The following is a 26172-nucleotide window of genomic DNA, read 5'->3' on the forward strand; positions in this document are numbered from 1 at the left end:
ATGGTGTCAGATCTTGTGTCTGCCTGTTTGTCGGTCTGTCAAACACATACAAGATGAAATCGTTTTTCTTGTGATGTGTTTTGTAGTTGTAACGCTCATACTTTGTAGATAGATTTCTCTAAAACATGAAAATGACAGCCAAGAGCCAGGTACCAGCCATTAGATGTTCAAACACCAAATCAATGACTGACTGATGTCACGGATGACGTTGCTGTCTTTTCAGCTGGGCCATAAAAGTTAGCAGACATCATCCTAAGTATGGGCTTGCAGACATCACCAAGGATGGGGGACAAAGAGGAGATACATTCATTGACGATAGATTTTTAGGACCTTGGGAGGTATTCTGAAATTGTTCCTGTCTGAGTACAAAGGTTGTTGGTGTCAGTTTGACAGTATGAATTCCCAGCTCTTGTTATTTTGTCACCGGACTTGATCTAGTGTTCCAGGAGCCCTCTAAGAAAAACAAGGTTGAAAACTGATTTTGGGCAGAGAAAGCTTTCACAGCCAAAACCTTAAAGAGACAAATATCACGGTGAGAGCTACCAGCAGCATGATCCTGAAGAGCATGGAGTGCTGTTTGTTGTCTGGGGATCACTTCACAATGGAATGGACAGTCCTGTGGATTTTGGCAAAGCAATTCTTGAAAATTGGATAATTAGGTGAGGAATTGGCATTTTATGAAGCAGCATGTCATATCCATTTCAACATCTTAAGTTTTGCCGTGCAATCTGTTATATATTAACATCATGTCTTCCTTTTAAAAGTTTGCATGTATGTTGTTAAAAATATATGTTTGACAGCAAGAATAGTAAAATAAGGAACAAATCAAATGTGCACTATGAGTGAATGTGTTGTTCATGTATCAACAGTTAAACCACTAAGTTAGATAGAACGCAAAAGAGAGAGAGAGAGTGGGGTATAGCTGCAGTACACATTCACATAACTTGAACAAATGTGTGCAATTATTTTTAAAGATGGGTTTAGTATGGATGTTATTTCAATACACTTTGTAAAAATATGATTTGTTTGGTTACAAATACAACAACAAACTGCAGTTTCTTTATAATTTAGTAATCTCTATTTTCATTTGGAGTCATTTTAGATCACTGTGAGTGATTGTACAAAGCGCAGCACTTTTCCCTGAACTGTCTTTTTATTGTAAAGCCATGAACATGGTGTTCTTCCGCTCACGTTTATGACAATGGTTCCTATTAAATCTGACACTAACCTGAGCCTGTTTGAAGGGAACAAACACTGTCTTGTTACCATCAAGACAAGTAAGAACAACCCCCCATACCCAAACCTCAACACAAATGTAACGACAAATACATGTGCCAACAACACATATAAGCTCCACAATAGCAATTCCATATAAAACGTCTAAAGCACTCATACTATTTCAAACCCAAGTCAGAGGTATTTGAAGCGGAGTGGTGCACCTGTGCCTTAACAGAATCTCAGACCTCCCACTGAGCTGTTAAAGTAGCCCAGGAGCCAACAGCGATTCACAGCCGTTTGAGACATTGAGCACACGCTGATATTATCATGAGGCTCCCTGCTGTCCCCTGTTTCGAAATATATCGGTTCTTTCACATTTCAAATGTATAGTGTTTATGTTATATGAGTATACACTGTGCATGCAATGTGTACATCACGTGTGCATGGAGAGAAATAGAGTCCATGCAAGCGCACTCATATATGAAAAAAACACAATACTTTGTATTTTTGTGACAAACAAATACCCTTTGTGGATGAATACAACTTCAAATTGAGTTTATACCGGCAAGAACAAACAATAAGAAAAAACATTTAGATAAGATAACACACTTAAAAGCCTCTTTAGAAATAAGAAATACGTGTTACTTTCCACAAAGCAAATTCTACTGAGAATACAATGTGTTGTTTATAAATCTTAAACAACTTTTTATTAACTTACAATTGCAAAATGTGTCTCTGTGAAGATATCATAAGGGCTTAAAAGTGGAGAATCTGTCTTTCATCTGCTACCTGGAGTCGGAGTAAAAAAAGGACCGAAAAATACATTTAAAAAACAAATAATTCAATAAAAAAGGAATATCAAAAAGCAGCACAGTGAAGTGCGTAGTCTTACCGTGTCTGGGGAATAGAGGCATGGGAGGCTTGCTCAACAGGGGAGGTAAAGAGCAGATCCTTTGGGAAAAGGCCAAATGTCAGACCCCCTGAACCTGCTTCTGTCTCTTTGAGAGTGACAGGATATTTCTGTGTAGGCACAGGTGTTCTTCAGATGCAATCACGTACAGTGTGCAACACACTGAAAACATCGTGACACAATAATGCCAGTTTTACTGATTGGAGAAATATTGCTTGTCTAGTTTTGTAAGCTACTGTTTATACAGCATATCAAATGTATGCATCCAGATATGAATAGTGTTTGGTCACAATCAATTTCCGTGCAGATGCAATGGTTAACCACCATACATTCACATCTCTTTTCCCACGGAGCAGAAATTGGAAGCACAACAGATGAAGAGTGGTCTGGTTTGTTTTCCGTTAAATTGAATTGAACAAGCATTTTTGGGATGAAAACTGTAAGCAGCCGCAGATTGCATCATGGGTGGTCAAGCAATGCTTTGAAAACCAATTGCCACTAGAAGGAAGCAATTGTAGTGTCCATGTCTCTCTCCAAGCCCACGTTACGCTCTAAATCTTAAGTTTTACTCGCAGGCAGGCAGGTGTGACGGTTTCAGGTGCACAGAGCGATCGATACTCGTTTACTGTGTCGTAACACACACCGTGTTATTTTACATTTTGAGGCATTTGTCCCAGCAAGGTTGGACAGTGCAATCAAGGTAGGGTCCAAGGATCATTCTAAATGATTGGGTGACTAACAAGAAGCTATTTCATGTTTCAATTTTCATAAATTAATCCAGCAGAGCAGTGCTTCGAGCAGATGATGTCCAGCAAGCGTAAGTCATGTTGACATGTGTCTTTTAATAAAGGTTAACCTGCTCTAATTTGAAACAACCTCTGAGTGCCCCCCAACACGCCTTCAGTTAAAAGGAAGCCCTTTTACAATTTATTTATTTCAGGATTGACATAGATATTCAGCTCATAGAGGTTTAATAAACAGTGTCTGTGTTTTAAAAGAAAATAAAGAATATTTCCTTTGTATCTTAATGTTTCCCGTTTAAAACATTACAATTGGCTCCTGTAAAACCTTATGTAATGTGCAGTTTTGTGTTGGAGCCAAGTGCAGACAAACATCTGGACACATCTGGAGACAGGCAGGGGTGTTAGCAGTTGGGGAATTATTTTAAAAACAACTCAAGCATCAACAGCTTGAAAACAAAAAAGGCGAATGCCAAACAAGGCAGATTCAACCATAAACTGAAGGGTACTGTACAGGCTGAGGAAACTAATCAGCCATTTGGAAGACTGAACCGAGTTGCCAAGCATTACGTGGTTCCAAGAGAGCAACTACAGACTGAATGCATACATATTTAGTCCATCCAGCATATGCAAACATTGGCTTTGATTACCATAATTGGCTAGGCAGAGCTGCATTGTCAAATAGCAAGCAGATTGCTGCCTTGTGGCAAGAGGACAGGCAGCAAGATTTGTGGAAGACAGTGATCAGTGACCTTTTTCTAAAAACAATGCCTTAAATGTGTTCTCTCTAAGAAAGCAATCCACAAGATCATCTCAGCCTCTTCTATCCCCGTCAGCTGGATAATGTGGCATTGCCCAATAAGAGATACCAGCTCATTCCAAGTGATAAAAGTTGGAAAAGACTTCAAGGTGAATGTGCTACCACAACACTGGCTGCTCTGTTGAGTTATCGATTTCCATCTATTGAGCATAAAAGGCTTGCTCTGACCCAGACGTTTTATCTTACATTAACATCGTCTACATCAACAGAAGACATGGGCTACAACTGCACTGGCATTTGCTGATAACAGACCTAAAGGTGCAGGGTGTAAGATATGTCTTGAAATGTTAAAACAGCCAAAAAAAAGGATAAGTGTTGATGTCAAATTTGTCTATGTATTGTGTTGAAATTAGCATGCTAGCAGGCTAGCCTGGCCAATCGTTTCTTGTCATGCCACTTGTTCACTGAGAGGCAATATTAAGTTACTGCTGTGCCTGTACCAGTCTGACCTACGTCCAGAGGGATAGGAAATATATCTGCCTCGACTGGCTTGTCCATAATCCAGTCATGGTCTGAGTCTGTTTTACATTTTGTCGGCAGGTTGCACTCCTGAACGCAGGGAGGATGAGACAAGAGTGGGCTTTGTTTTCTCTTTTGTGCCACTTTAGATTTTGTCCAATAAACAAATTAACAAAACACGGACTGTATAACTCCCGCTTAATACCACAGTATAAAAAAAGATCAACTATAGGCGAACGCCACTCATAAATTATAAAACACAGATTATAAAACAGCAGTGTTACCAGATTTCAGAGTTTCAGCACTTTAGTTGAATGTTGGAATTGCTTGCCATGCTGCTAGTTAGTAGTAGGCTTTTTTTTAAATACCTGATGACTGTAAATACATATGTTTGGACCCAGTAGTAGAGGTTAGAGGGCGTATACTGCATGTGTTATTTCCTTCAAAGGCTTTAACGTTTGGTATCCTAAAAAAACTAACGATCCTTGGGATTTGTTAACCTCTGCATGGATATCCTGCTATTCATCACCGTTTAGAATGAACACTTAAACAATCTCAGTAGTTCTTTACGTTCTTGTGTGAGCTTCATGTTTGAAAGCTTTTTTTCTGATACCTCATACATCTTCCAAGCTGCACACAAATCACAGTCAGATAGCAGAGAAACTGCTGTCTGAGTCATCTTTTTTTCACAACCTAAGACATCCGGTCCAGTGTAACATCAGAGCCACTCTGGCGATGCTTTTTGTAGACTCGTAAATGTCTTCTATCACATTTTCCCCAGAACCTTACAGGGAAAGTGTTGCTCTGAATAAGTAGTAGGTAGAAGAGGAACTGTAACTATATTTTATTCATACCAAATTGGGTATTGTTTTTTTAAATGTCCCCTCTGTGGGACGAATAAGGGTTCGGATTTTAAGCCTTCATTTAATACAGGCAGTAATAACACAGACTGGAAATCTGCTATACAATGCTAATAAATGAAATGTGTGCCTGCTTTTGTTCAGTAATCGCACCTGGACATAAAGATACACTGTAAGAAATGGATATTAGAGAGACACATTATATGAAAATCATTTTTAAACTATGAAAATGCATTTCAATGTTTTTTTCTGAGATCGGGTGTAAAGAGGTAGGAAAATGAAGTAGCGCTAGCCTTGTCATACAAACAAGGGAAAAAAGGCGCTTTTGGTTGCACAGGATGAGCTAAATCTATCACAGGCTGGTGGTGATGGGGCTGCTGTCAGAAGATGCTGGCATGGGTTAGGAAAACGCACAAGGCCATCTGTCAGGTACTCACTGCTGACAAGTATAGGCATTTAGTGCCTACTTGGCAGGAGATGGATATCCTGTCTCTGAGAGGCTAACTTTTAAAGTTCACAAAACTTAAGTGAGTTTGTTATCGTGCGAAGCCTTTACAGCACCTCCTCCGAACAAAGGTTTGTGAAACCTCCAGAAGATGACACAGCTCACAAAGGATGTCCACCATCATAGTCTGTCTCGGTGTGAAATATGACAAAGCAAAAGATGAGTTGCTGGATAAATCATTGCTGGTGGAGCCAATGCTTCAAGACACAATGGTGACAAGATGGATGGCATCATGAGGGACTGATGGTGGAGGGCAAACACGATCTGTTCACTGAACGAGGGTTTCACAGGAAATGATGCGCAAATGTAATCCAGTGTTACCAATACAGCCTCAATGTTTTCTGTTATCTCTTCCACAGCAGTATCTGAGCTCTAGGTAATGAAAAAAGAAAACCGCAATGAATATGCATCGACGAAACAAAACAATGTCAAATTCAGCATTTTATGCCAGTAAATCAGTTCTTAATATTGCAAGTCACAGAGCATGAAGGAACTAATATGAACGGCATTATTGCAAAAGGCTTATAATGTACAGGCTTTTTTAAAACAATATGAGTTTTTGCTGCCTCAAGAATTCTGGGACCTTATGTATTAAAAACGCTTGGATATAAATGAAACTGTTATCATCAAATTATTCGAAAGCATTTAAGGTCAACTCTTTCTTTCTCTGTTTGTTGTTTCTCTTTCTTGCCTCAGTATGTGTGACAGGCTGTTGAGGTAACAAAAAAACGTAAAATACAATTTCTTCTGAGTTTAAAGACAAAAGCCTGTGACGAATCGCCCTGTTCATTTGATTACAAACATATGTCTAATAATACTGGAAAAATTATGGAGCAAAAATATTAGTTTTGACACATTTGCTTTGTTCCCAAAACTAACATGACATTTAGACTGGGGAATATCTCCGTCTGCTAACATCGGGCTTGAGTTTCAGACATGTTGATCCCTGCAGCTGTCTCTAAAAAAAAACCTTTTCAATGTTTTGTTTTTTTAATTAATACAGTCCATGTGGTATTAATACTAAGTATGTGTGTTATTAAACAAGATGGTATGAGACACTGTGCAATTACTGTGTGAATAGTTCAAGGAGCCAAGAGTCGGATAAGGACACGTTGAACTTCACATATGTCTCTGTAATTTGTCAGAGGCATCTGATGGCAGATCTTTTACACTCTGCATGCAGCTGACAAGAAATGTCCTTCTCAAAAGCTCTTCATCTATTATTACCAACAGGGCGTGAGTGATCTCTGCATCCGAGTAGCAAACAGTAGAGGACGTGCTGGGGAGATAAGGTAAATAAAAAATCCAGGGGAATAATGGCGTGTTTATTCCCTTGGATGACAAGACGTTCTCCATGTTGGAAAATGGACGTCTCTTTTGTCCAGTTTGACTTGCGTTTTTTGCAAAGTGTTGCTCTTGTAAATATTTTTTTAGGAACAAATACATGATAAAAGCGATTTATAACTTGATACAATAATAATACTCTAAATAATACAATATTTATTTGACGTATAACAATCTAACGTTCTATTGGTTCTATTGGTTTTGCTAATATATTGATCATGAAGTTGCCTATATGTATGCCTATAGGTATCTCAAACCCCTTTAAATGTCCTGCCCACTTGTAAATGACACTGAAAACTACATCTACTGGTGAGAGCAGACTGATAAAGACCAAAGGGACACGTTGTGCAGCCATGAAACATAAAGTGAACATATCTATGCCTCAGTTGGCTATTGTAATGTTGTGTTGCTCCTCATTTGCATAAAACTGCACGCAAACTCCTCCTGTCACCAAGTGATTTTGCACCATGCAGCAATCACGCTTAATTCACACTTCAGTCTCTCAGTACTTGGTAAGGAATGAAAACGAATCACTTTGTTTGTTTTTGCTGCTGATGAGAGCCCATCCTTAAACTCATTTCAGATTTCTATTGCTTCAGAGACAATCACAGTTTTCAAGTTGGGTTTGAATGAGATAAAGTTTTCGGAGGTTCAAGGAGGTTCTTTTGTCGATATGCGGCAGGGTTGGGTCGTCTTTATTTTTCAAATTGTTAAATCCTCATTACAAAAAAGTGTCGATAAACGATCCGGCAGCAGACCCTTTATTTGACAATATAGCACATTTTGAAGAATAGCAGCTGTCATTCTTCTGTATTTCGTTTTCATTTTGTCCGACAGTGAAGTCATTTTGCAATAATGTTTTAATCTGCAGTGCAACAGCTTGGTAATGACTGCTAGTTACTTCAAAACGAACAAAGTGGTGGACCAATACAAACATTGACATCCCTGCAGCCATACTGCTAGCATACACCAGCTGAAAATAAGTGTATCAATGGCCAGGTGCTGGAGGAAATGAGGTCGAAGTGAATTTTAAAGTCTATTTATGTATTAGTTTGTTATTTATTGTATGTTCACACCTCCAGGCCATGTCATAGAAAGAAGATATCTGTTTGTACAAATGTTGTTGACGTACTTATTGTTACTGTTACTATCAAATATATTATTACATATCTGCTGTTCTGCACATTGTATGCAAGATTGATGATGTGCATGTTTCAACTCTAAGAGAGAAGGAATCTTCCAGCAAAAAAAAGTCCATCTATGATTGTTTTAGGCATATATTAGAATTGCATAACTATCAAATTTGAATCTTCCGAGTGGAAAATGCAATTGTGACCCGTGTAAACACTCTATACTGCCTGTATAGAACCAGAGAAACAGGACTTGTGTCTGCACAATGGAAGAAGCCCTGTCAGTCTCTTAATACCAGGAAGCAGCTCAGCATCATTATTCTGCCCTAACCTTGTTTATTCTCCTTTATGACCATAGGCAGCCAGGAGATCTGCTTTTATTGAGGTGTCCTTTATGCTGCAATCCAGATTAGTGCAGCAGAGTGTCTGAGTCCTGCTTACACTGGCACCAGTGGCCATAAACAGACGGCAGCTTGACGGGAGCTTAGTCTGATAAAATAACAATGCGAGGAAGTGAAATAATAATCAGTGTGAGAGGTTATGCAGTGTGCCAAGGATGGCTGTGCAAGGGATCAGGCCAAGACACGACACTTGGAAAGATCTCCGTTGTATCCAGAGCAAGGAGAGGCACAGTATTTACAAAGTCCAAAGTGAGAGCTATGTAGGAAACCTCTCTACTTTACTCAAAGCAGTTACATTTGTTTCTCTAAAACTGAAAATGCCGCAGCAAACTTTGCAACCCTGTCTCCAATGGACCTATGCAAATAGTTTGAAATGGTGATTTATATTGTCCGAGGTGTTTACTCCCAATACAGGAAGTAGTTGAACACTCTCAGTACAGAAGAAGGACAGAGAGGTCGAGGTGAAAGAAATGGTTGTACAAGGTTCTTTAACGGCACCATGATTCATGTCCTGTGTTATGCTCCAGGTCAGTTTGACTCAAACTAAACGATTAAACAAGCTATGATCTCTATGAAACTGATTTGTTGTTGCTGTAAATAACCATAAATGCTTGAATCATACTTAATCTGGCAAGAAAAGTTACCAAGCTTGTGGGAAAAACATTAAAATACTAGCTATGAAGCTTTTCCCAATATGTATAGTATAGAAATATCTTTAAGACTGTCCTCCAAAGACAATTACATCATCACTTGTGTCAGCAAATAACAACATATGTTTTTTTTTTTCAAGGGACAAATCCCATTAGCGGCTGTATGATTTATAACTGAAGCCATCTGGATCAAGAGGAAGGTGTGGTTGGTGAGTCAACAACATGTCAGACTATGATATAGTTTCCTTTTTTCCCTGTAAGTCAACAATGGTGTCCTTAAGCCATGACCCAGATGTTCCCTCACCTTTACAAAGTAGTGTACAACCAAAACTTTGACCTTATCCTTTACAAGACCTTGTTTTATGCATGAATCCGACACAAAAGTACACATATATAGTCTCTTCATCCAGGAGTTTAAGTGCACTTCTGCCAAATAAAAAAAAAAATTCCTTCAAGATATATTTTGAGATTTCTGATTCAAGAGAATGGGTGTTGCCTGAAAGCATTAAAATCCTCATATATGTTGCCTTGAGTGAAATGTCAATGCATTTTGATGCAATTAGATAACCTGTTGTAGTGTTGTAATTATTTACAAAACATAATCTGGGTCTTACATGTCCCCTCTTATGTGTTAAACTAATGTTCAACAGTATGAACATTTGTTTTTGTTATAGGCTTGTAAAAAAGGTGGGTTGTAGTTTTTCTCCTGACCGGTGGTAGAGGCTCATGGGATTTCACACACATCCTCACCTCTGTGGTGGGTCTCAGTGCTTTTTGACAGCCTCAGTAACAAGCTGCAGGAATCCTTGGACACGGCACTCTCAGACACTTAGACATGCCTGTGTAGTATGTGTGTATGTGAAAGCAAGAGACGGGAAGAAATGCAAAAGCGTCAAATACAGACGGTGGAAGAATGGCTCAGGAATATGTCAAAGCAAAAGGCTGCAGCCACTTGACGATCTTTGAAAGTTCACCTTTCTTCCTTTCTCACAGTAAATTTAAGACTGGATGAGGTCCAATGCATACTTTGTGTTTTAAAACAAGAGCTAAGTTACTGTCGTTGAGGCGAAGCCAAGTTTTGAGGTGGACGCGAGACTGGAACACGGGTGGGAGAAAAAAAAGTTTGTGCATTGCGGTAAATTGGCCGCAGTGACAGCTCGTTCCTAACAATTCCCACTATCCAAACTATGAAATACCACACTTTGAAAAACAATGTGGTTTCGTGTTAGGCTAATTCCGGGTCTGACCCTTTACCTCGCTCCTCACGCATGCACTTTAATACAACCCTACACAGATGCTATACACATGTAAGTGATAGGCTATTGCGATCAATCCTTAAAAGGAAGTGTAACCATCTGTCTATTGAACAGGCACTCGAAAGAGACGGAGAGGGAGAAAAAACACACACTCACTCCTATGTAAACATGCTTCAGCAGGAAGAGAGGGGTCTTCAAAAGCTGGAGGCAGATATGCAGGCTGGAGAGCGAGGTGAAAGGATATTGTCAGGAAGGCTAGGAATGTGCAAGGAGACATAAGTAGTCACACCCCCTGCACGGGGAGTTTGAATTATCCAGCAGCTGGATATTATGTGTTTATGTGAGAGAGTAGGAACAAAACAGTCTTCTCATCTCAGGGCAGAGGGCTTTCAGATGATGGAGACCATGTCTACTCTACTGTACGCTTCTTCACTACACAACATACAACACGCTCCACGCTTACAGAAGGCTGATTTACACAAGCACACAGGCAAAAGCATACAAACCCATACAAACGTTGACCATATCACACACCGTTTCTCTCTTCTTACACACTTAAACGCATGCAAACACAGTCATCACCGGTTGAAAGACTCAAACACTTGCAGGGGCAGTGAGTCAACAAGGTGATACGGGGAAGCCGTGAAAGTGTTGTATCATCACAAAGAGAAATTAAGCTGACAGAACGGGTTATATTACAACCCAAACACATCTCCTGGAGGACGTGGACAGGCTTACAGTGAAAGAAGCGCTAACTGTATCACTGTAACACTAACACTCTTTCATTAAAACGCACACATATACACACCCAACAATCATGTCTCTGGCTGCCTCTCTGTCTCATTCACTCAAACATTGGCGACCAAGTCACTGTCAACAGTTCCCACCCCTTCCTGCTATCTCTTGCTAATTCTTCGCCCACAAACACGCAAACACACACACACACACGCAAACACACACACACACACACACGCAAACACACACACACACGCAAACACACACACACACACACACACACACACACACACACACACACACACACACACACACACACACACACACACACACACACACACACACACACACACACACACACACACACACACACACACACAGGATAATATTTCACCCAATAAAAAAATCCACCCAGGTGACGTGAGTGTACCTGGCACTGGAGCCTAAAATAGCTTTTAAATTTGATTCCTTAAATTCCTCGGGGAAGTCATGGTGGTCTCGTCCCTCTGTCTCAGAACCAAAAGCCCATTCTCTGTTAATCAGCTGTTGATGAACCCGACCCAGACATGCAGATCTGGAAAGACAGGTCTGATTTGAAAGATAAATCACCTGCTCAAACACAAATACTAACACACATCATTCGGTGGGCAGAACATGCAGTTAAATATTTTGTAATCCCAATTTGCCGTACTCTGAGAATTGTGGGCTATTTCTCCTTAAGTGTAGCCTTCACTACAGTCATGCCATATAATATGTCCTATCAGTGTAATGTGTCATAATATTGTAGATGTAAATGGAGAACATTAGGTCATACCTTTCAGAGCTGGAATTTTTTTACATTAAATGATTGCATCTCACTTTCTTTTGATCAATATTTAATGCCCTTGCCAGCACAGCAGTTTATAAAGGCTATTTGGCCCCTCTGGATTACTTTCTTTGCATTTACCTCCCTTGAATTATTAATAACTACTCCTCTAACCTTTTACTATAACTGTGCTCTATTTAATTTAGCCAGTTCAAACGTCACTGAACTGAGCTAAGTGGTGATTATATAGAATGCCTACAGATTTCATATTCATACAGACAGAAAATGCTTTTTTAAGTTTGTATTTCAACACAAATGATGACGCAGGTGCTGTAGTGAAGATGAGTACAAGGACAGTGTGCTGTACGTAAATGCAAAGCACATTTCAGACAGGGGGAGAGTTATAGACATATTCATGGATGGTGTTACGATACGTTTACAATACGTTTACTCAATTGTAATTAAGGGACACATTTGCACTCACCCTGAGGCTTTAAAACACAACAATCGTGACTACACAGAGAAAAGTAAGGGTCTGGAGGACCGTAACAAAGAACTAGAGTTCTTTGTCAGTTTTGACAGCAGTCAACAGTCTGAGCTGTCTCACAAGTACAGCAGACACTGACTGTTTGGGCCGGATAGCCACAGATTGCACGGTCTACCAGGGAAAAATTCACTTCACTTTCAATCTGAATACATCATAAAACAGCACACAGAAGTCAGTATTGTGTAGATGGAGGGAAAGGGCCCTCTTAAGAGATACTTAATGAAATATAAGTTTTAGGAATAGGAATTTACACCATGTAATGATAATATAACATCATAATGGCTACGTTTTATCTGCAGATTAATGAAAAACATACAGTATGAAGGTATAATAGTATCAACAAAGGGTTAGAGAGGTTTTGCAGCCTTTAGTTCTTAATATGAAGCATGTTGAATGGGAGCCAGTGGTCGTGTGTCAACACAAGTTTATAGCCTGCAATTATATTTTATATTGGGTGCTTGCCGGCTAATGAACCTTGAATGCTAATGGCGACAGACGAGTGAAGGATAGGCCACACTGACAATTGGCTTCTGCTGCCGAGGCTTGTTGTTATTGGTCTGTCAGAAAACCTCCAACGCAGCAGGGAGACATGAAGAAGACTCCATTCATTCCCCGAGGGCTTAAAAGGGCCGGGATTACAATGGAGCTGATCTTAAACCAAGCCTGAGAAACTGACATGTTCTCAAAGAAATCTGAATGGTGGAGAAGTGCAATCGCTTGACAGGAGCATCTTGTCTTTGCCATCCTTAGAACCGACTACAAGGCACATGAGACACATCTGAAATTAGCATAACCACTGAGCTGATACACAAATGGACTAATATCTTGCATAATACAATTACCAGTATTTATGGGGGGGCCCTGCCTAGTGAATGATGATCTGTGGCATGTAATAGTTCCCATCCGGCATACTGACAGAAACATTATGAGGAGGGAGAGTTATGATCTCTTCATGAGCCTCTGTATGGAGCCATGCTGAGTGGAAAAAGAGTCTCTTCGACTCTTATTGCACTTACAACACTAATATGAGTGGGAGCACTCTGCAAGAGACAACACAGACCAGAGCAGGCTCCCAGAATATTATGTGGGTGGTTCAGTCATAAAAATCATTGTTAGGCTATAAAGGATTCATCCATCTAAATTACATATTCGCTGTAATGACTCTTTGAAAAATCAACTGCTCTTGATTCTCTTCTCCAGGTATCAGCAGTTTTAGTGCTTTAAGAAATATCTCTCTTGAGAGTTTCTGGACCACAATTCAACTCACAAAATAAAGGGAAATAAGCACAGCATCTCATATAACAAACCATTGTTGTGCCATCAGTTATCTCCTGCCATTTGTCGAACAATTATCTACAATTTGAGAACTTCCATTTGTCATAATCATATTTCACCTGCAGTTCCCAATGCTTTGTGCCAGAGCCCTTGCATGAATCACAGTGTTTATTGATACCACACTCCCCATCACCACATGTGCTAAAAGGAGTAAAACGTCAGTAACTGTGAAGGTACCAAATTTCCATTAATTTAGTCGATTACCTTCTGTTCAAGCTCTTGTATCTTCGGCCTGAAAGTTAAAAAAACATCCTTTCTTGCCGCATGTAATACCAAGAATGAAGTTTCCTGGGTTTTCTGCTTCGAACAACACTTCTCAAAATCAATCGTAACATTTGTCTCACCACAGAGGCCCCTGTGTGTCACTCTTTTCAGATGTCAACAACAAATGAAGAGGCTCTGAGGCCCTTGAACTTATTTAAACAGTGCTGAGAGTGAGTATATTACTCAATGCTGAGGTTAGTGGATGAAGATAAACACCTTTACCACGCAAGTGTTTCAGCTCATTCCTGAGGAGTGTGATCCAGAGGGTGCAGGCATTTCTTTAGCCTTAAAACTTTAATATATATTCACAGCAATTAGGAAAAAAGAAAGCCGTCTTTATCTCATCCCCTGTACAATATTTCTTCCAATGGGCTTATGAGTAATCTCATGCATTTCAATGAGATATATGTTTGGAGGGTGAGCGATCTGGAGACAGGAGGACATGGAAAGCTGAAGCTGAGAAAGATACAGCGGCAGGGCCTGGATTTGACGGATATTATCTTTACATTATCCCTCTTTCTATTATTTCCCCGGGTGACCTTAACCTATAGAATGTGGGAATCAAAGTTGCATTGGGTTGTCATCCATGAACAACGTGTGATATATAAAGATGCTTTTTAAACATTAGCAGATTGTGTAGTCTAAATCTGTCAGACGTGTACTTCCTACATGTTCGATTGAATTACAATGAGTTATTCTAACTAACAAACATGTTGTTCACTGGTTGTTACTCCTGCAATATATTAGCGTTTAATATGAAAGGACACCTCTGTAATGAATACAATATTTCTAATTCAATAGTGATGGGATGAGATTAGCTTATTAAACAAAGGCAGATCATTGAGCTCGGTCAATATTGAACAAACTCCTACGCTAAAGATCAACTTCATGACGCACAGAAAGCTAAACGAGTCCAGTGTACGTGGTGAGTGCTGTCGTTAATCTGATCAAATTCAAATGTCAGACTCAAATCAGAACCTCTTGAAATACATATCAGAAAGTGATACCAGAACGTTGTTTTGGCATTTATTAACTTTCCCGCTCCTGCACCTTTTTGGTCCAGGCAACAACAATAAAAGCAATTACAAATAATTCTACATAATATTCATTAATACATGTTTAATTTGTGCAGAGGAAAGATCTCTGTTCTCCAAATATTCTGCTGAAGCAATTAGCTAATTATTTGCTAAATCAAACATATATTCTAATTTCTATAAGGCATAAAATATGTGAAAGGGGGATGAAGGAGGAGCAAATAGCTTGAGTGAACAATGGCCCTGTTTGAATCTCTCATTGATGTTTTATGGATCAGCTGATGATCAGCTGCCGGGTGCACATGACTGGAAGCACCCCTCCTCCCTGAACTAACGTAATGCTTCATTAACTCTTACTGATACTTACTTTTTGTTCTTCTTTTAAGTCCCAAAAAGGAAAGACTTGTTCACTTTACAACTAAGTCCCATTGCTGTGTTGTGCTGCCCTCATACTTGCCAACCTTGAGACCTTGGGGGGGGGGGGGGGGGGGGGGGAGGGTGGTTGGGTTGGGCTGGACCTGTATTTTACAGGAAAGGAGTGAGCAGAGGGCAGAATTGTCGATTCTTGTTCTGTTTTCTGTGACTAAAGAGACGCGCTACCATGGAAACCAAACAATGGTGTAGCTGTATTAAAGTCCGAGTGGAAACAGTCCTGAGTAAATCTGATATTGTCAGAAATGCGGGAGAAATATGACCCCGGGAGGAAACCGGGAGAGGGCTATGAAATCGGGAGTCTCCCGCGAAAATCAGGAGGGTTGGCAAGTATGGCTCCCCTCATGTGCAAACACAAAAGCCCTCACGTCAAATACTCTCATTTGATTCACAGAAAATCCAGTTAGGGGAGATTTGTGTTGACAAATTTGCACCTGGGAAGAAGAAAAAAAGTAATCAGGCGAAAGAGGATAGACAGTTTTTCGGAACAATGCGAAGTACATTTCAAACTACACGCTTCTGCAGAAACTTCAAACATAGTTTCTAAACAAATGAACAAGCATATGATTGCTAGATTGACTTTGTTATTGGTGACTAAATCCCTGCACACCAAAATCAATAAAAGATTTAGGTGTAGGCAAACAGTTCTTTTCATAGCTTCATTTCCAGGACACGCAATGAGTTTGAAACAGGAATTTCAAGGTAAATCCACATCCGGGACCCGTCATGCCTTCTCACTTGTTTGTCTTTGTGATAAATGCGACACCGACTTTCAAGACTCTTGTATCGATCTGCAACCCTCTCTGTAAACAAAGATAAAAACGAACATGCAAAACAATCAGAATCACATTTTCCGATCACATAGGAATTCAAAATATAACGTCCTTTTTTTTTCAGATTAAACCTTCCCCGATCTGGAAAGAAAATGTAATCCAAAGCTTCATTTCATCACGATTGAATCCTGCAGCTCTGAATTTCGCCTGTTATAGCCAGAGCTCCATCAGCCCTAGAGGCAATGCGTACAGAATAAGATTTCCTGCATCATCGGCCCCTTCATTTAGAAATTGAATTTAAGATCTTGCAGTTGGTTTTGTAAAGCTCAATGAAGCCTAAAGTGAAATCATTGATCTTATGACCTACTGAAAGATTGGGCAGCAAATGTGATCGTTCTTCAACGGAAACAGATGACAATTTCACACTCTCACTGTCAGAGCATTTTTGCAGCCAGACAAAAGGAACGTCCAGGTCTTCTTTTAGATGTCTGCTTTTAAAAATGTCCTTTATAGAGTGTGAGACTGACCATTGAGCGGCCCGACCAAGCAAGGAGGCAGAGGCAGAACGTCCAAAAATATACCCCGACGTGGGCATTTATTAAAATAATGTGCACAAAGTTCACAGCCTCAATCCTGCTGTTCTCCGTGAACACATCCTGCAGTCACAAAGATCTCCCACACACACCCAGCCTAACAAGAAACAGCACTTAAATGCACACACAGACTAACAAGACACAGGTGAGGGGGGAGGAGACAACACAGGGCACCAGGTGAACACAATTGGGTAATCAGTAGGAGGGAACACAGAGACGACCGGAAGCAACAGACAAGATGGGGGTGAACACCATTAAATAAATACTATCAATAAATTATATAAACATGTTCACGAGAGCTCTAGTAACGGCGTCTCGTCGTTACATAGAGTAACGGTGTTTTCAGATATCATTTTTTCTGTCACATTGTGTTCTGCTTTTTACTCTCCTAACACCCATTGGGAAAGTGTTTTCTTTTGGGAAACTATAGTCGCAAAAAGTACTGTGCAAGTTAGCAGTTTGGAGGTGTGATTTGATATTTTGGTGAGATGGACGCATTTTCTGGTGGCATGACATTCTGCTGATGAAAGTCTTTATGCTTCTTGTGTTACAAGATAATTAAACTTTCATTTGAACCAAAACCAAATTTGAAACTCTCTTGCCAGTTAGCATATAGAGAATAGAAACATATCAGCCAGATGGCCGCAGAGTGAGTTATGCTGATATGATGCCCCATATTAAATACAATTAACAGTTTCCCAGTATCATGATGATGTTAAATTTAGAGCATCTACTCTACACTCACCAAAAACACTATTTTAACCACCAATGTCTGTCAGTGCTGGGGACATTTAATGAATACTTTTTAAGAGTCTTTCTCTCTGGGGGTGGACAGAGTGAGGACATTTTAGAATAGCATTCCATTGCTGACTCACCCCATATCCACATTCAAATGAATATTCCAATTTGCCACCTGCATGTAAACAGAATCATATAATCCAAATAGGTTTTCAAATTGTAGCTAGATGCTGAATGGCCCAAACCTATCATTATTCTATGTACGTGTACAATGATTAGATGCTTCTCTAGATACTCTATTTTGATGAGTCTTGCTTTTTAAGTGTTTCATTTCTATCAAGGTTGCAGTTTTGGCTCCTAAGTAAAGATTTCTGGGTTCAGATGTGTCCACAGAGACTTGACAATATCATTTAATTTGAGCAAAAGAGCATTTCTGCACAATTTGAAAAGTGCAAAAAGCCAAGCTGCAGCCTGTTCAGCTGTGCAAGTAAACAGTATGTGCAACAAAATGTATTTTATGCAGCCTGGAGATTTGAAATATCTCATATGTCTATCTCTCATAATTTATTCTTTCATTCAATAGTGTGACATTAAGGCAGCTGAGCATGCTGTTAGGCTGACTGTGTGGAACAAAGAGGGGAACAGTGACAGGGTGCGTTGGAGGACACCAACAGAAACGTAGGCTGGTGTGAAATAACAATAATGCTGTTATTTACACTCTCCCACTTCTTTCCTTCTCTTGAACTTACATATAATTACATTAGACAAAACTAAAATGTCACGTTCTTTGTATTTGTGGGAAGTTTGGACATGTAACATTTGAAATGTGTAATTATCATCACAGTTGGTGATTTATTTATTGAAAAGCGAGCTGACATTTCTTTGGGCTTCATGCAGGGTTTGGGTTCGCTGCTAAGCATGCTAACAGAGCAGCACGATCCAACTAAGTGCAAACTTTCACAAAAAGCTTTTTCCTGACTGAAGTACCTGTGGTTTAAAAATAAAAACATGAATGCTTAGACGCTGCCCTCAGAGATGCAAGCACTTACTACAGTAAAATAATCCACTTTGATACCCTGCAGGTGGTGTTTCTCTATTTCACGAGGGAAGCTGTCACCTCTGCACGAAGCCACCACTGATTTTCAAGGACACTCTTCACAGACTATAATAATTAACAGTTTACTCTCCTTCCAACTAGTTTTTGAAAATGATTGGGTGATAGTTCTTTTAGAAGTTACTGACTGCCACAGAATTACAATAATTTCCATGTTCAGCTCAAATCGTTTTATGTATGAATTCCTTTTTGCTAATTGGAGTCAGAGAAAGAACTAACAGTGCTCAAATCAATGCATGTCAATTATGAATATTTGTACATTATTTATAATGTATCATTTAAAAAGGGAAGGAATGCTGTTATGATTTAGGTTTGAATATCACATACTTTGAAGATGTGTCTTTCCTTATAGTGTCAGTTTTTTAGTTGATGTTTCTATCACAACATTTACTTTAGGGAAGAGAAATCGCAGCTCATTTGATGCATCTACATCAACTGTTCAATGAGTCTTTTCAAACTTAAAAGAGACCCTTTTATGATTTTCTTTTTCAATTTACAGACTAACTTCAATAAAATGTAGGTGTTTTGTTCGGTTTTGTGTGTTTACCAACAATGTTTATGTTTCCCTTCCAGTAGAATATGATGGCTTTTTCATCTGGTTAAATGTTTTCCTTCTAAAATCAGATTTCCGAGCGAATAAATCTATTTACCATCCATACTTCATGTTTGTAAATCTCATTTCCTCGTCTGATAGAAACAACTTCTTCTTGGGCTCCTGGCAGAGACTTGCTTGGCACATTTGCAGAGAGAGAAATTAAGTAATTATAGCACTAAATTAAAACCATAAAATACATCTAAATTATTTAAATGAAGCATTTCAGCTGCCTATTAACCCAACATCATCATTATGATATACTAAACAAAAAGCACAAATAATAACATGACTTAATCAAACTAAATGATTACATATTGCAATTGTTATGCTCTGTGGAACAACATCTTATTGAAATTCAAGCAGCTACTGTATGTCTCCCAAAAGTATGAAGAGGAGCCTTTTTATCAGAGGAGTCAAAATGGATGGATTACAGAGCTTCCTTCAGCATGGATTTTACATTCTCCTAAAAAAGTAGTCCTCCTAAAACACTGAAAAAAATGGCTTTGACATTCACTTTGAAGACTTCACCAGAAGAAGGCCACCCTCACAGCCAGTTCAGTCCCCTGAGGGTCCTGTAGGACTAAGGCTCTGCACTGACACCCTGCAGCGAGCCCTCTGACTCTGGGGAGGGGGGCAGCGAGAGGTAGAAGGGCAGCCTTCTGGGCATCAGTCCCCTGGGAACCATCATCCCATAATCCATCCTGGGAGTTTGGTAAGTAGGACATTTCTGTCACCGCTACTCCGCTCCCTTCACTGACTGCCCCAATTGATTTTTATTTGTATCTGATTTTATTTGATTTATTTTGAATGTGTAAAACAATAATAAAAATAATGAAAAGGAAACATGAGAATTATTATACAATACAAACTGAAGCAGTGTCAAATTGATAGACAAAAATATTACTGACTTTATATATAAACAAATGAACTACCTAATTACACATCCGAAAAGGGGTGGGAAGAAGTTTGAATTTATTTCATCCCATCTCCCAAAAACTAAATTAATTGATATATATATGTCTTTTTTTTTGCTTAAAAAAAAAAATGTGTTATTGAAAAATAAACTAAATCCACTTCAAGACACTGATACTGGCACATGGTGTGAAGAGATCAGGCCCTCCCTACATCCAGGACATGGTTAAATGATACACACCAACACACATCGCTCTGCTTCAGCCAATCAGCTCTCTGCTCCCTCACTACAAGTGGGACCCAGGTACGCCTGAACAAAAAGCCTGTTTGCTATCCTGGCTCCAAATTGATGGAACGAGCGCCTCATTGATTTCATGACAGCAGGAAGTGTAAACACATTTTCCGTCACAGAGTGAAAACCCTCATGTTTCGCTTGTACCTATGCCATTAAACCTAACACACATAAAAAAGTAATAGTAAATAAAAGATTTGGCTCATTTGAAACCAATGTAGCAGCACTTACAATGGTTTTGCTTATTCGAAGCATATATACCTGGAAGCATCAGCGAAATCAAATGTAATGTTATATTGTTTTATCAGAGGATTGATGTACTGTAACAGTTCCATATGGTGATAATCTATCAGATGTTGGTTAAGGAACACTAAGGTGAAATACTGAAGACACTTAATCATCATCAGGCACTAGCCCTTACAAATTACACTTATGTTTAAATTAGCACAAACATTTCCTATAATGAAATATTATTTTTGCAAGAATCCCCCCTTAATGATATTCATGTTCATTCATTTATTAACCTCACGTAGAGTATGCATCAGTCTAGTGCTTTGAGATACTATTCTCTCACACCGTAATGAAGTTTCTTTCTGGCTTCCACGTTTCTTTTGTTCATGCAAACAAAAACTATTTACACAGCAAACAAAGGAAAACAATCCAATTAAAACATGAATATTTACTAAGTAAGCTGCGGCCGGAGTGTAAAAGCAGACGTCATGTTTGTTATTTTAATCAGCTCATGTTCCTGTAGTGATGGGTTCCAAATCAAATATAAAATAGCAATAACAAAACCTGATATGGCTTTAACTGGAAATATACTATTTACATTCAAAATCACATTTAATGTACGATTGTGTTTAACATTACAAAATATACTCAATCTCAATCACAAATTATATTGGTAATATTGGTAATACCAAGTTTGTAAGTAAATCGTATAATTTTGATTATCTGTAGAACTGCAGAAGGGGTCCGGAACAAATCTTGTTACAGGAACAATCAAATATATCGTATCGTATAATCTGATGTTAACCTCCAGTTTGGTAACAGTAATCAGCCACATGTATAGACCAAAAATAATTTCATTTAATGCTAAGGGCAAATACACCTTTACCCTAAAAGTTGGAATACATACATATTGTTAATCTCTTCTCATTAAATTATTTTGTGTGTAAAAAAAGGAATGTGTCTGAAAACAAAATGATTTCACCTTTATGGGAAACAGAGTACCAGCTGATACCTGAGACTCAAACTCACAGTATAGGAATTGTTAGTAAAGAAAGTATCTTTATATTAATAAGATGCCCGACTAATCACAAATAGAAACACTGCAGTTACTAAAACCTTCTTTGTAAACTGTTTATTGAATCCTCTTGTAGGTTTTCCTTAGGCCAGTCCTCACATCAACCTGTTCCTGTCTCTCTGCGCTCCTCCGACTCTGACAACCTGTCTCTAAGTTGCCCTCAGCTGAGGGATTTGTGAAGTGATACCACTACTCTTTCAGGGGGGTTGGATGGAGGGGGGATAAGGTTGGATGACATTTCATTGATCGGAAGAGACTGACTACAGCAGGTGGCTTTGATGGGATCTGTGTTTCAAACTGCGTTCATGTTACACTTTTAAAGCGTTTCCCATGCAGCACTCCCTCACCTCCTCCGCTATCACAGGCCGTCTGCACAGTGTTTGTTTTGAATCACACGTTTGGACACATTCAGCAGAGAGTGATCTTGAATGTTGTTTGTGCACAGAGTAAATATTGCTCGACACTACCAGAATTGATCGTTTACTGGGATGTTACAGAGTATTTATTTGGTGTTTTTTACACCGAGGACCACCTGTCAGTCTTCCTCTCTGCTTTTGTGTGTATGAATAATTATCTTGGGGATGAACTTATGTTTGTATACAAAAACCACATTGTCTCATTGTCTAATTACCGTAAGAATTTAGCTTTTAGGTCTTATTTTAGAATATTTCAAGCTATAAACAATTTTTTGGAATATAAATCTTTACAGTTTTTAATTTAGGTGCAATTTAAATAGGTTTGGATAAATGATATTGGAAGCCATTTCAAGATTTAAAAGTATTATCTATGAAACCCACCCCAAAAGGTGCCTGTGTGCCAACGATAAAATCACATGAAGAGAAATTAATTAACTTCCACTGACCCAACCAGAAAATAAATGAGAAAAGCAATTCCAAATGCTAGTTCATTAAAACTCATCATCTTTATCATCATCATCATCATCATCATCATCATCATCATCATCATCATCATCATCATCATCATCATCAGACCAATAAATCCAGGTTGCTGGGTTTATTTGGTCACGGATGATAGAGTATCATCCAACTAACCTCCCCCCTCCTCATCATGCCCAAATGGGTGAGGAAGAATCAACGGTCCCCAGCAGCTCCCTATTGGACACCCGTGCAATTAATTGTATCCCTAAAATCAATCTATGGGATCTTTTGCTCACTGTTATCTATGGGGGCAAAACCCAAATGACATGTCTTATATGTTTCTCACTCAATCTTCAAAAGAAAAGAAAGTGGATAACAGTTTCTTTATTTTTCTCGGGAAGTTGATAAAAAGCTTAATTCAAATGTAATAACATGGGTATCAAAAATCAATTTTAGAGATAAACATCTGAAGCAGCATCGTATAACAGAGTCTGCAGGAACCTTTGGACACTCGTTGCTAAAGAATTGTTTTTTAAAAACTGCACTCTTCAAAGCTAAATGCCGCATGCCAAATTAAATAACACCAGTCAAGACTTGTCAAAACCAGACTCTGAACCTTTGTGTTTCTCCTTGTTGCTTTGACACACTCCAGCACACACAGACACAGGGTCCCAGCACAGACAAAACGTACTCGCATACATATTTTCAGAATAGATTAATCAGAATATGTGCGACTGACTTATGAGGAAAGAACTGTATTAAGAAAACTGTTCAGAAATCAGTGGACCTATCATGTCATCATCAGTTTTATCAGAACATTTTATCTATAACTACATAACACGTAATAAAAAAAAAAGACTTTAACAGATGCTGAACTGAGGTTCTTTAACCTAAATGCTAATGTTAACATGCTTACATGCTGGTTTTTAACAGATACCATTTTGTTTGTGTTCATCATCTGAGTTAACCATACACCAACATTGAGACATTGAACTGATAATGGCACTACACCGAGAGTCTTTTTAATCCATCCCATGGCTTTTACCGACAATCCACTCAGTCAAATGGCAACACTAGAGGAAAAGTCAGGGGATCACTAAGTCAATTGGTTTCATTCCTAAGAGACCGTGAATAAACCAAATGTCATGTCAATCCATTTCATAGTTGAGATATTTCAGCAGAACCAAAGCGGCCGAACAACCAACCAACCATCACCATATAATTACCATCACAATAAGCTTGTTTTTTGCCCTTTGAATGTGTATTTTACATTGTATCAATAAATACGCATTTTGGAAAGGAAACGGTATACCCTGTCAGAGCTGCAGCTGCCACTGAGGGCAGTGTGGTCATGTCCTCTATTTTTCTGTGCAATCAAAGAAAGGTGACGCATGTTACACATTTAGAGTGTGATTGCATTAGCTTTGTCAATGAAGGTATGCATTTAAATCCCACCTTTACTAGCGGTGAAGGGTTCATCAATACTCACTAGAGGACGTCATAGTCAGCTCTGTATTGACTTTCTCTCCTCTCTGAAAACACATTGCGGTGGCTGTTTGCTTCTTGTGGCGACTTCAAGTGTTTGTTTTAATTTTGCAAGATAGGAAACTTTTGATTTCCTCTCCACTAGTAACTGTACTTTCATCTATTCCACTTCGAACTCCTCGAGAGCCTTAGATATCCCTTGGAATAGCTAATCCTTTCTTTTTCAATATTCATCTGAAAACTAATGGTAATGTTAACACTAAATATGGAAAAGAAAGTGTATTAAGGGATAGTTGGTTAAAAACTAATTTGATGATTCCTTCAAGATGATGCAATTTGGGTGCAATTCCTAATAAGGTTTTAGCATACTACATGGGGAAAACTGTGTGTGAGTAAGACTAAGACAGAACACTGACCCACTCCTACCTCTGACGAATTCAGGTTCAAATGGGGACCTTTTTCCCTGTGTGTGCCTCTCCACCTCTGTTTCCTACTTGTTACCCTTTTCCCTCAACCTATCCTAAGGGAGTGCATGTATGTTAGACACGTTAGTTTAGCTGCTATAGGCTTGGACTGTTGGGGGGGGCACCTTACTCCGTCTTTCTGGCTGTTTGTACCTGTGTACTCTCATGTTCCGATTAACCCAGTTTCCTCCAAATCTCTTTTTTGTGACCATATATACGCCGGGATCCTGAGTCGAGGCTAATCCTGTTGCTGTGGTCGTGTGTCCTGGATCCTCTATCCTGAGCACTGGATCTGAGTCCTGGACTTCGAGTCGTGGCTGAACCTGTCTCTGCGGTCCTGCCTGACTCTCATCATACTGCTTCCCTGATGGCTCCCACAATATTGTTGACATCCTCGTGGATTCATCTTCTTATTATAGACACATGCATTTCCAAACATTTGGTCTACCTATGCTTTAAATGTATTATCTTTTCGATTTACACACGGCATCTATTGCACGTCTGTCCGTCCTGGGAGAGGGATCCCTCCTCTGTCTCTCTCCCTGAGGTTTCTCCCATTTTCCCTTTAAACTGTGGGGTTTTCTCTGGAAGTTTTTCCTTGTACGATGTGAGGGTCAAAGGACAGAGGGTGTCGTATTGTCATACTGATATTCTGTACTAGGCATGCACCGAATATTCGGCCACCAAAAATTATTGGCCGAAAATGGTTAAAAAGGCCCTTTCTGCACCGAAAAAATATCACCGAATGTCAGAGAACAGGGTTACGTTGATCATACTCCGCATATTTGTCCGGGTGTTTTGATTTCAAGTGGTGGAGTAATCCCGAAGTGGTGAAAGTCTTTGCAGTTACACCCCCTCGAGAAATGTCAGCTGAACACGTTTTACAAATCGCAATCCGCGCCTCTTTCTCTGATATTTTGAAATATCTCCAAGCGGCAGACATGTTGGCTGTGAGCCAGCCGCGAGCATGGTCGCGCGCCGTGCTTGTCGCCGCGTTTCGATTACGTCATCACAACAACACGTTAGCTTACCAAACTTATAGGTGCATTTGTTGTTGTTGAAGGCCTGGCTGTTACAGTCTTTATTTACACTAGTTTGTAGTAGGCCTACTGGCCTAGATGTTTATGCAGTTTTAAAGCACCTTGGCTTTGTTCTGAATGCACTTTGTTGTAGTTATCCTACAGAGAAAAGAAAATGCACTTGACTTGGAATTAATGTACTGTATGCATTCAAAACTGCTGAATAAATGTTTTATGGACCCATAATAGTGATTATTATTTAAGTTAAGTTTTGCCATAATCATTTATTTTTCCATAATCAGGTAGCTGAACAACATTGGTAAAAAATGTATACATTATATATATATATATATTTCTATTAATCATTTTCGGCCTTTCGGCATTCGGTTTTCGGCCAACTGTTTCCTATTTTCGCTATTGGTTTTTGTGATATTGGGCTATATACATAAACATTGATTGATTGATTGAAAAGGAAACGAGCCAAATGGTCTTTGGCTGAGAGTCGCTTTCATTCATTAAAAAAAGCACATCTAAGTCAAATGTATGTGTTTTGGTTTG

General features: G+C 39.2%; 1 protein-coding gene across 4 annotated transcripts in view; it reads right to left on the bottom strand.

The window, feature by feature from the left end:
* Positions 1–26172, bottom strand: part of chrm3a (cholinergic receptor, muscarinic 3a) — a 79351-nt gene that overhangs the window by 4328 nt on the left and 48851 nt on the right. The window lies entirely within an intron of this gene.

This window comes from Notothenia rossii (assembly GCF_949606895.1).
Source record: "Notothenia rossii genome assembly, chromosome: 6".
In the NCBI taxonomy this organism is placed as follows: Eukaryota; Metazoa; Chordata; class Actinopteri; order Perciformes; family Nototheniidae; genus Notothenia; species Notothenia rossii.